This window comes from Sprattus sprattus (assembly GCF_963457725.1).
Source record: "Sprattus sprattus genome assembly, chromosome: 17".
Taxonomy (NCBI): Eukaryota; Metazoa; Chordata; class Actinopteri; order Clupeiformes; family Clupeidae; genus Sprattus; species Sprattus sprattus.
Window position 1 is genome coordinate 17770341 of NC_137915.1, and position 11292 is coordinate 17781632.

Consider the following 11292-nt stretch of genomic DNA (forward strand, 5'->3'; position numbering starts at 1 on the left):
GTGAGGTGTTAAGAGTCAGTGGATATCCCACCTGTCATGCAGACCCCCCCCCCCCCACACACACACACACACACACACACACACACACACACACACACAGACACACACACACACACAGTCTTGCCACTCATCATGTCCAAGCACAGGGGCATTCCCAGAATCCCTTGAGCACCCAACCCGAGCAGCTCAGAAAGGGCTGAGTCATCCAGTACAGTCTGCTGACACCCGTGCCTGTCAGCCTCTGTTTCAGTCCCAGGTCTGCACTGCTTGCTCCAATTATTCACACCAGTCTTAATGTTCGAGCCGTTCTCCATTTTCTTTTCAGACCTTTTCTCTGAAGGCCCGTGCCAACCAAGCTTTAATCACAATTTCCATCTTAATTTGTCAGGTCACATTGAGATATCCGATACGTTAGGAATGCTTTTGTGGACATGCACAGAAATGTTTTTTTTTTTCTTCCCTCAATTGAATCGCTGCAAAAACGTAGTGTTACATTTTGCGAATTACCCACCAAAGTAGGCAGATAACAGAATCAGATAGTCAATAATAGCACAAGCTTTGAGCCCTCCAAGCAGTTCCATGCTGTTTTACCCACTTAGAAGTGAGTGCTAAAACAATGTGTGAATATGGAGAGCTAATACAAGGTGTCTGTTTTCACCTCGGGGGCATGGAAAAGGAAAGGAGCAGAGAGGCACCATATTTTATTGTCGCAAAAAAATTGCAGCTCAGTATTTGTCGAGTTTGTTGGGGGGTGGGGTGAGGGGGGTGGGGGTGGGGGGCATCAACCAACCAACTCGCGTCACATATACCTTTTTCCCTTATCATTTTGATCTAATTTCTTCGTTTTCTTTCCCTCCTTTCTCCCCTTTCCCCCCCTCCCTTGAAATTGATTTCTTCTTGTTTGGTTTGGCAGTAATAAGATCAACAGAGGGATTATATTTCAATGGCAGACCACCTCCCACCTCAGGCAAATGATTTGTCCAAACTTAATAATAAAATACTTAGGATGTATTGTCAGATGTAAACAGTAGTTGTAATAAAACGTCGCCTGAGGAAAAGACTTCTTTAACTTGTAAAACCCTATTTGTGTTGGCCTACACACCCGGGCTCCCCAAACCATTATGATAAAATGTATCCCATTTAGCCTGACGAAAAGTCACAATAAAAGCCATGTGCTGGAGTCAGGAAAGCCAAGACAGAGAGAGAGAGAGAGAGAGAGAGAGGAAAAGAGGGAAGAGAGAGAGAGAGAGAGAGAGAGGAAAAGAGGGAGAGGGAGAAAGAGAGGGAAAGAGAGACACAGTTTTTCCTCCAAAGAGACAAACAAATATAGATAAAGTGGGGTTGACGTTAAAACAGGCTAATTCAGTGTGATCTCTAAGGAAGGATTTCCAACGCATTCTGTCACCCGCCTGACACACTGAGCTGCAGCCGTGCAGCTGTTTGCTTCCCCACCCACTATGTTCTGTGTGTACAGGCCCTTCCGCATCTGGCGCAGGAGGCTTTGCCGGCACCGCCAGTGACAAGCTAACCCTGCACTTGCGAAACCCGCACTCAGAGTACAGACCCAAAGACCAGCAACACATGATGTCTGGAGATAAAGACCCAATGTTTGTCTGAAAATACATACATTTTTGACACGCTGACATTGAGGTTAGTTCTAAATAAAGGTTTGATGTTCTCTTTCACCAGGAAGGGTTTCTATTTATTCCTGTTTTCTTGATATGTGAGTGCTGATTGTCTCTTTGCTGATGAGTGTATGGTCACTTGTTTGAAGATCTATAATCAGATCATAAATTCATGAATACAGATCACTGCGGGCCTTGAGAGTGAAAATGGCTGGTGGAAACGTCAGTGTATGCGCACACAAAACGAGCTGCAGAGAGGTGAGGTTAAAGGCACTAAGTATGCAGAGCCAGGCCAAAGTTAATTAGTGAAAGGTTCGATTAGCGATGACCAATGGCATTGCTGAGCGAGCCCTTTAAACTGAAAGCATCAGGCGAGATTACGCAGTAATGGCCATATCACTGTAGGTTCTGAGTGTGCGACCGAAGAACTTTTCCAGGGAATGAATCCTAGTGCTTCTTCTGTTGTTCAAAACTGTTCAATTCATCGACACACAGTTGTAGCTTGTCAGGCATGTTTTTAAAATGCCCAAGGCACAATCCTTTGAACTGCCGGCTATATTGTTTATCAGGGGTTGGGAATCTGAGCCTGTAAGAAAACAATGTGTCATACTTTTGCTCACTTAGATTCCATGACAAGCTATTGTTTGTGAAGATCGATATAGCCCATACCATAAACACATCCATTCTGGAGAATCCATTTAGATCTTGCATGTGAAATATACGTATAAAACACATATATAATACAGGTTACTATGGTAGTCTATTTGACACTAATTAGGTTGAAATGTTATCCTTTCCCTGGTGTTTTCTGGGAACAAACTGTAGGCCATTTGGTGTTGTCAATGCACACACAACCCAGCAGGACAGACAAGATGAGTGAAAACCTGTTTAGCTGAGCACCGGGTCGTCCAGAGAGAGCGGATGTCTTAATGTATTCATGAACATGATGCAATGCTACCAGTGACTGACAGTATGTGTAGATATGCTGATGCCTCTCCGGACATCCCAGAGACAGTAGTTAGGGCTAGGAAAACAAGAGCAGCAGTGACCATTAGTACATGAATGGGGAGTGCCTGAGATATTGTGATCTGAGTGTTTATCTTGATGAATTTGTACACCTGGACCAACCTGAATGCAATCTCTTTCTGCCCCCCAACCAAGAAAAAAGACCTTTTTGTGGCGGTATTAGCATTTCCTTTATATTTACACAGCAGTTTATGAAGAACATTATAGTCATTATTGTGTATTTACATCATGGTTGACGTTTGTTGACTGCTGACTGGGCATTTGATTGAAGTAGGACAAATTCGACTACCTCTTCCCAGGTGGACAAGTCTTTAAAGGGGTTTAACCTTTTGAAACAAACTTTCTTTTGCCAGGATATGTGTTCACCTCGGGGATAGATATCTTCAAAGATAGATTAATTGCACAGGGATGCTTCTGCTTCAAGTAGGCATAATGAACCACTCTTTCAATAAAGGGAACGTGAATCAAAATTGGGCAATAATGGTTTGTCAGAGAAGAATATGTTTCAACTCCTATGTCCAAAATCCAGTCAGACAACCCGCAGTTGAATAGGTGGAATAGGCTGTTTTGGCCAAGTTTCCACTGCAAGACTAGGGCCCTGTGCACATTATTGTTCTGGTGATCACCTTAGCTGTTATCATGTCAGAAATCACCCTGACAGTTAATACGACACCCATCTGGTTGGTCAATTTTGGATCAATTTAATCATTGAAATCCAGAGCACAAAACTGTGTTTGATTTTCAGGTTTTCCCTGAGTGTCCTGAGCCTGTTCTTGGTCTGAGAGCTGGGCTTACTGGCTCATTGTGAGTTAAGAAGGTATGCTCTCCGACCAGTTCCCTGTCAATGGGCCGGGCACTTGAGACATTAATCCACCCAGTCCAAGGAGTCACGCAAAGGCATCAGCGATCCTCTTCTTTCTCTCTTCCACTCTTTCTCTCTGCGCAGCTAGACTGAGGGCCGCCAGCCGACCACAAAGACCTCATTGACCCACAGCACAGCATTAGAAAGGAAAAGAAAAGGAAAAGAATTACCCCAAATTCAATCCACACACAAAAATCTAATTTGCTGCACTGACGCTTTCTTTTTCTTAGTTTTTTTGCTCAAATGTGTACAGATTGAAGCAGTATATTGTGACACGGAGAGCGAGTGACACAGGCCTGAAAGAGTCTCTGGGAGGGCTACAAGGTGCCTTTGATGGTGGTGCTGGGTGTGCCTGTGCACCGTGCCCTCCGCCCGCTGGAAGGGGGAAAAGAAAAAGTGGCCTGGTAGGGTTGTGGAGAGGCCGATCTGTGAAACACCTGTTTGCCGTGGCTGAAAGCAATGGCCGTTAATAGCTGGCCATAAATCGCTCACCCCATTGTCCTGTCACCAAGTCGCAGGTCCGCATTTTTTTCTTTTTTTTTTCGGTTGAACAAAGTAATAACAAGGGCTTAGCTAGTGCCTTTCAAGGACACACCATTCTCCAAATTGTTGGCAAATTTATCTGATCGTTACATTTTTGCAGCCATGCAAATGTAGATGCCTACAATGGCAATGTTTTTAAATGTCAATGTTTTTAAATGCCTACAATGTTTTTAAATGTCAGTGAAAATACTTAGAATTACATTACAACTTTCCATCTTCTTTAAAAGCATACAGGGTTTTGGATTGACTAGGTTCATCTTGTTATTCTCCTTTGCATCAAAAAGCCACCTGACGGTATTTGCTCTTTTACACCATACTACTCACCAAAGCCTAATCAAGTGTAATGTAAATTAGACCTGATTTTATGACATGGAGGCAAATTTATGTAAAAGCATTTTCAAATCACAAGACATAGTCACCCTCTCCAACTGCTGTTTTGCAACAAACCGGCAGCAGGACCTTTCATTATTGACAATGATGAACCCCAGGTCCTCCTGAAAAAAAAGTGTGTGTGTGTGTGTGTGTGTGTGTGTGTGTGTGTATGTGTGTGTGTGTGGTGTGTGTGCGTATGTGTGTGTGTGTGTGTGTGTGTGTGTGTGTGTGTGTGGTGTTGGGGGGGGGGGGGGGGGGGGGATTGGTGGTTGAGAAAAGAGCAGTCGACAAGCCCGAACTAGGCAGGTGGGGGGGTTGGACCTCTCAAAGTGACCCTATCATGGAATCTGAAAGAGAAAGAATGGTTTTTCAGTAACAGTCTCTACAATAGAACAGAAACCTAAAAGGGGGGTGAGGGTGTGGTGGTGGTTGGGGTTGGGGTGGGGGGGCGGGCGGGTTAGGGTGAGGTAAGGAGCACCTGAGATCAGATCAATTGGATACAGTTTTTTTTTTTTGGGGGGGGGGGGGGGGGTCGGTCATTCTTAGCTCTTTCACTCTCTCAATAGGCACCCCCCTCAACCCCATTATAAGCAACATCAAGGAGTGAGGGAGAGAATGGGATAAGGGGAGCACGGGGCCACTTTGGCTTTTTCTGCATTCTCTGTCTGCTTAATGTGGAGAGGCTCTAATAAAAAGCCACCATGTGCCAATTTAGCACCTACAATTAACAGATTAGGGTGATGAGGAGGTTCCATGGCTCGGAGGCAAGGCCGCCTCCCTAGGCCCGGGGGCGAAGCGGGCAGGGAATGGGCTACATTGCTGATGAGGGGGCAAGATAATCTCAACCCTCCCTCCCTTGCTCCCTCCCTCTCTTTTTTTTCTCTCTCTCTTTTTCTCTTTCTCTCTGCAACCCCTCTCTCCTCCCTCCCCCCCTCTCTCCCTCCCCTCACTCCCTGCGTGCCCTGAAGCACCTCAGCAAATACCTGCTCAATATTCTAGCAGACATAGAAGGGCTTGGGAGGAGGAGGAGGAGGTGGGTGGGGAAGGGGGGGGGGGGGTGTTTGGTGTTTTGGGTTGGGGGTGGGGGTGGGGGGGCTGAGGGGCGATATGTGGCATGTCTGCAAAAGGGAGATACAAAGGCGTCTGAAAACAAAAAGCGTAACATCTGCTAAAGCGATTGCGAGCAAATATGTTTGACAATTATTGTTTACAGTGACAGTGGTAACAGTTCACGAAATCAAACCACATTTATGTTCGCAATGAAGCAGATGGGCCTACAGCTATCCATTAACAACCTGTCAAAAGCTTAATTCTGAAGTTACTTTTATGTTGCGCGCTCCACCATGTGAGGGAAGCAGTTATTTTGGATAATGATTGTTATCAATTTCGCTGGCACGTATCAGCTTCTCTATCCTCATTGTCTTCGCCCTGTTTTTTGTTTTTTTATCCTCTCTCTTTCAAATGTGTTACTGTAAATGTTTATGGTTCATGGATGGTTTCTCGAGTGCCTAGCCTCAGAGCATGAAGATGTGCTTTTGAATAACCTGAGTCCTGTCTGCTCGCTTTCGATTTTTAGAAATAAATAATTGCATGAATGTTGCTGATTATTGATTTTCAGCTCTGGCTTTTAGGCGGTAGATATTGAACAATATTTTTTTCCCCAATTACAATAGGGAAGAATTAAGCAGATGATCAGGACTTCTGAACGATTTTCTAGACCACATTCATCTTCAGCAGGATCAGATGCATCTTTTTTTTCATGCATGCAAAACCTATATTTTGAATACCCCACGCAAATGCATTGGGCTCAGGCAAATGATTCATTTTACAATTAGATGTTCTGACACATTGGAGAGCTGTTAGTGTTTTTTTTCTCTATCCTTGTTAACACTTCAAAGGAAGAACCCTGAACCCGTGTTCAACTCATGCTGCACCCATTCTCTTTCTCTCTCTCTCTCTCTCTCTCTCTCTCTCTCTCTCTCTCTCTCTCTCTCTCTCTCTCTCTCTCTCCCTCCTCGAAACTGTACATCTGACACACTCGATCACATGGTGAGTCATAATTAACCCTGGCCCTCACTGCTCTAATTGATGGCCATTAGATGGTCCCGTGATCCTGTGATGAACACACTGCAGAGAGAGAGAGAGATAGAGAGTGAGAGAGAGAGAGAGAGAGAGAGAGAGAGAGAGGGAGAAAGGGGTGGTGTGATTGGTAAGCAAACTACGCTAACAGGGGGCAACCAACACTTAATTATCAATGAGGTTTTTGCACCACTCTCAAGGCCCCGGGCACTGTCTATGTGTGTGTGTGTCTGTGTGTCTCTGAGTGCGTGAGTGTGTGTGTGTGTGTGCGTGTGTGTGTGTGTGTGTGTGTGTGTGTGTGTGTGTGTGTGTGTGTGTGTGTGTGTGTGTGTGTGTGTGTGTGTGTGTGTGTGTGTGTGTGTGTGTGTGTGTGTGTGTGTGTTTTCCTTCAGTTAAAGTAATGGGCTCCTTTCTAATGGAATCCACGTTAAACACAGTCCTCAGAGCCCCGGTGTTCCTGTCCCCAACAGTCGGGAAGGAGATGCTTATTTGTGTGATTATACCGTACATGGCCAGGCTCATTTGTCAGCAATAAAAAAGGGGAGATGGATCGGAGGGTGGCGGGCGTGATGCTGAGATGGTCTTGCCCCGCGCCAGAGAGGCCCGTGCCCTCCCAGGACCCGTCAGTTTGAAGGGGTCACTCTGCACTGCCCACATTTGCCCAGATCACTCATGTACTAAGTGGATGGGTATGTTGGTGGATGGGTATGTTGACTGGGGTTTGCATCTTTGTAAAGGCGCCTGTGTGAAGTATTATACCTGACACAATGCTATTTGTATTTGTTCTTGACTGAAATTGAACAATAATTGCAAAATAGAGGACCATATCTCAACATTAGTAAGGCAATCTAAATGCAATAAAAGCTGGCCATTTCCTTTTCTTTTTAGCATGAAGTGGTCAGATTCTCTGAGGAACACACACACACACACACACACACACTGTACAATAAGGCCTCAGTTATGAGTGACAGCGAGAGAGGCTGTTGTGACTACACCTCCATGCATGCTAGCTGTCTCCATCACCTTTTCAAGTGGAGTAGGAATGCGGTTGTTTCACTGGGAAGAAGGGAGACGCTTACTTAGCTTATCACTGAAGACATGGACTACAGCTGCTGGGAGATCAAGCTCCTGCCCAAGAAAGCAATCCTGTCTGTCCCCTCAATCAATGCTACCATGATTATATCATGATACTGCAAAAAAACGTTTCTGCAGAGTGGCTTGCTCTACGCTGAAAGGTTTGTATTTGAGTGGCGCTCATGCTCCAAGAGGAATGACCCATAACCTTGGTGTTGTTGGCACCATACCCACACAGTTGATTCCATGTTTTCATGTTCAAGGATATAAAAGAAACGTTCGCATTCTGCGTCCTTCCGAGAGTCAGTGCAGGTGTTTCACTGTGTTCGGTGATATGACAGCGTTCACAAAAGCATAAGAGGATATTGTCAACACAAAAAAAGAGTATTTCATGCATCGCTGGGTATTTTGCATTTGGTCATGGCACCACCACATCAGAGCACAGAGTTTCTTTATACCAGTGCTCTTATGGTCAAACTCACTGGCTCTATGAATTAATTAATTCTGTCGATGATGACTATACGATTATATTTAAAATGACTGAATTGGGAAAAATACATGAGTGATTTATTGCTTTTCTTTATTGACCATTTCTTCCCCATGTCAGGATGCAAACAGTGTTTGGAAATCCAACAGGAAGCAAATCTAATGTTTGACAAAGGAGCCTCCCATATAAGCACATTCAATTTTACGTTTTCTCAATTCCCAGAAGATGAAAAATCAAATAAGACTTTCAATGTCTTAGCAAACTTTGTATCCATTCTAAAAAAATAGCTCTTTATTCTTTATATTTGCACATTCTTTCTCTCTGGCACCCTGACTGGAAAAGAGTACAAAAACCATCAGAGAATGGACAGTCCCTGAATTCCCCTAGTCATGCTAAGGACCACAGTCACCAGGAATGGCGGTTTTATGCACTTTCATTCTCACATCAGATTCTTTCTAAGTGTCTTTTGAAGTGGTTCTGGAAACATTCTACCACATTCTACCACTCAAACAGGCTTTGGTCTTAAAACTGAATAACTAAACCCTCTTCTGTCTGTTCAAAAGAATAACATACATGTTAAAATAATCTGCACATTTGCTATTTCAGAAATATTATAGCTAGTAATGGACTGTGAACTGTCCTTACTGCATATTGATGACTGGTGGTAACATGAATAACATAAACTAGGTTTAACAGTTGGTGAAATGAAAGCTATGACATATCACATAGTGTCAGATGGGCTTCGTTCAATTTGAATGTAAAGTTGAATTCAAAGACCATGAAGAAATCACACAGTGGTGTTTTGAAATGCTCTTCTCTCTGTGATGCTTCATTGTACACATTTTTACTAGTTTCTTTGGAGATTTCTCTGGAGAATTAAAGGCTTTCTCACAGAGGTTTTTGGAGTGGAGATTATTTATTCCAATAGCTGGTGATCCTTGCCATAAGGAGTGGCAAACAGTTTTCCGTCAGAATATAAATGGGTACAACACCTAAAAGACATCGGGAAGTCAAATAATAATTCATTCAAATGTGAGTAGATGAAAAATAGTTTCCTAGAAATGATGATTTGTACGCTTTATTGAATCCCATCCCAAAATTGTCCTACACACATACTAGTCCTTTTCATGTGCTGGGGAAAGCAGTAACATAAATTGACTGAGCAGTAAGTGCATGGTGCTCCCTCTGCAATCACTTAGGCAACACAAATGCTTTGATAAAAAGTACAAGTTGACATTTGGCACTTGCTGTTTGTGACCCTAAAAGAATGCTCATTGAAAAAAATGTTTTGTTGTGCAACGTTATTAAAAGTTTTCCTATGACTTTTTAATTATTTTGTTGTGTGTTTGTTAATTAATGTTAAAACTATGTGCAAATTACTAGCACAAGAACACCCTCTACACTTCCTAAGGGACGTGTTTAGAATCCAGACAGAATACTAGGAAATGGCGAGTAAATATTTAAATAAATGGACGTGTAAACGTGCAATAAGCCAAAAGTTATTTGTATGCATTATGAAAAAAAATCACACAGAATAGAAAAAGAAGAAAAAAACAGGCAAGCTGGAGAGACCAATCCCGTGAGTTTATTAGGTCTGCTGTGAAAGCTGCGCTCTTTCTTTTGCGCTCAGAGTAAGTCCTTTATCACGGGGCGGCACTGACGTCGCCTCGAGCTATTGCTTGCCTGGAGCAAGGTGCTAGGATAGCAAAAGGGATCCTATCATCAAACTCCATAATAACGCGGGCTTCGCCACAGCTGCGCTGTGACCCCTTTGTGATGGAACAGATAGCTTCTAGATGAAATAGTGTTCTTCTTTGGTGTGAAATTATCATGTCTATTAATTCAAGCAGACATCATCCTCTCCCTCACTCTCTTTCTCTCGCTGTCTATCTATCTCGTACCGCCTCGCTCCTCTCCCATTCCTTGTCCGTGAAAATATGCGATTTCCAAGCAAATGGTCCATTTTACTGGAGTAATTTTTCATCGTTGATTCACAGAAAATAAGGCTGAAGGGGATGAGCCGCCTAAAGAGAGTGCTTCATGCCACAGTGGAGGGACTATAAACTGTAACAAAACATATGATGTGTACTGCTATTATCTTCCTTCGAATTTGCCGAAATTGTTTCAATGTACACATTCATCACCAGCAAAGAGACAACAGCGGGGGACTGATCAAATAACCTGACTCTCATATGAATTCATATATCTCAATTGATAGTTTGGCTGCTGCTGCCGTTTCTGAATTTGGTCAACTCATCCTGTGTGACAGTAATAGCCTACAAACCTATTCGTTTTTTTACCATTCGATACCTTTTCCAAAATGTTGGCGCGTTCGTCCCTATAGTTATTTTGAGCTGGTTATTTTGGAAACAGCACACAATATTAAAAATATAAGCTGTCACAACAGTTACCTCAATGGATGTGTAACAGCTAACACAGATTCTGTGACGTCTGTGATGTAAATAAGGTTATTTTATCGCCTGATGTGAATCAAACCAATGTGACATCATTGCTGATATCATTAACATTGCTATTGTTGCAATTTGTTTTCAAAATAAATGTGTCGTTTTACTTAAAAAAGGCTTTGTGCAATCTGCACCGGGGAAAGGAGCTTTAAACTAGCTTTGGGTCTGATTACCATGCATTAACCCTGTGCAGACCTTAACGCATGTTATTGGGTCAACATTGCTCCAGGGCCTTGGTACTTGCAAAAGTATGATATCTCCAAATAACAGATTGCGCATTCAGTGCGACCAGCATCGAACCAAACACTGCCAAGGCTTACTGGTGCAATTGTCCGTTTGCAGAGAAAATGTGTGAATATCTCCAAAAGAGCCTACAATTTCACTTTCATTTATTTGAGATATAACTAAGTTGTGAAGTAACTCGCAGTTAGTTTAGCTCAACCCCACGTAGAACTATGGTGACATTTAGATCATGCTGGCTGCTAATCATTTTAATCTAGTTTATATGAGTCGCCTTTTATTGAAAATGAGAAACAGAAAATTGGTGTCGCATAATGTGTGGCGCTTTCAATATCTAAATGACTTAAATATGCACTTTATTTCTTTAAGAGTATGAGGTGTGCAGCCCAAGGTTGCAGGATCACACTGATCATGACAAAGACAGCTGCTGATGAATTTCTCATGAAGGTATTGAATTGAAGAAAAAAAAACTTTTTGGAGAGAGAGTGGGGGGTGGTGAGGCTGTAGCAGTTTGACAAC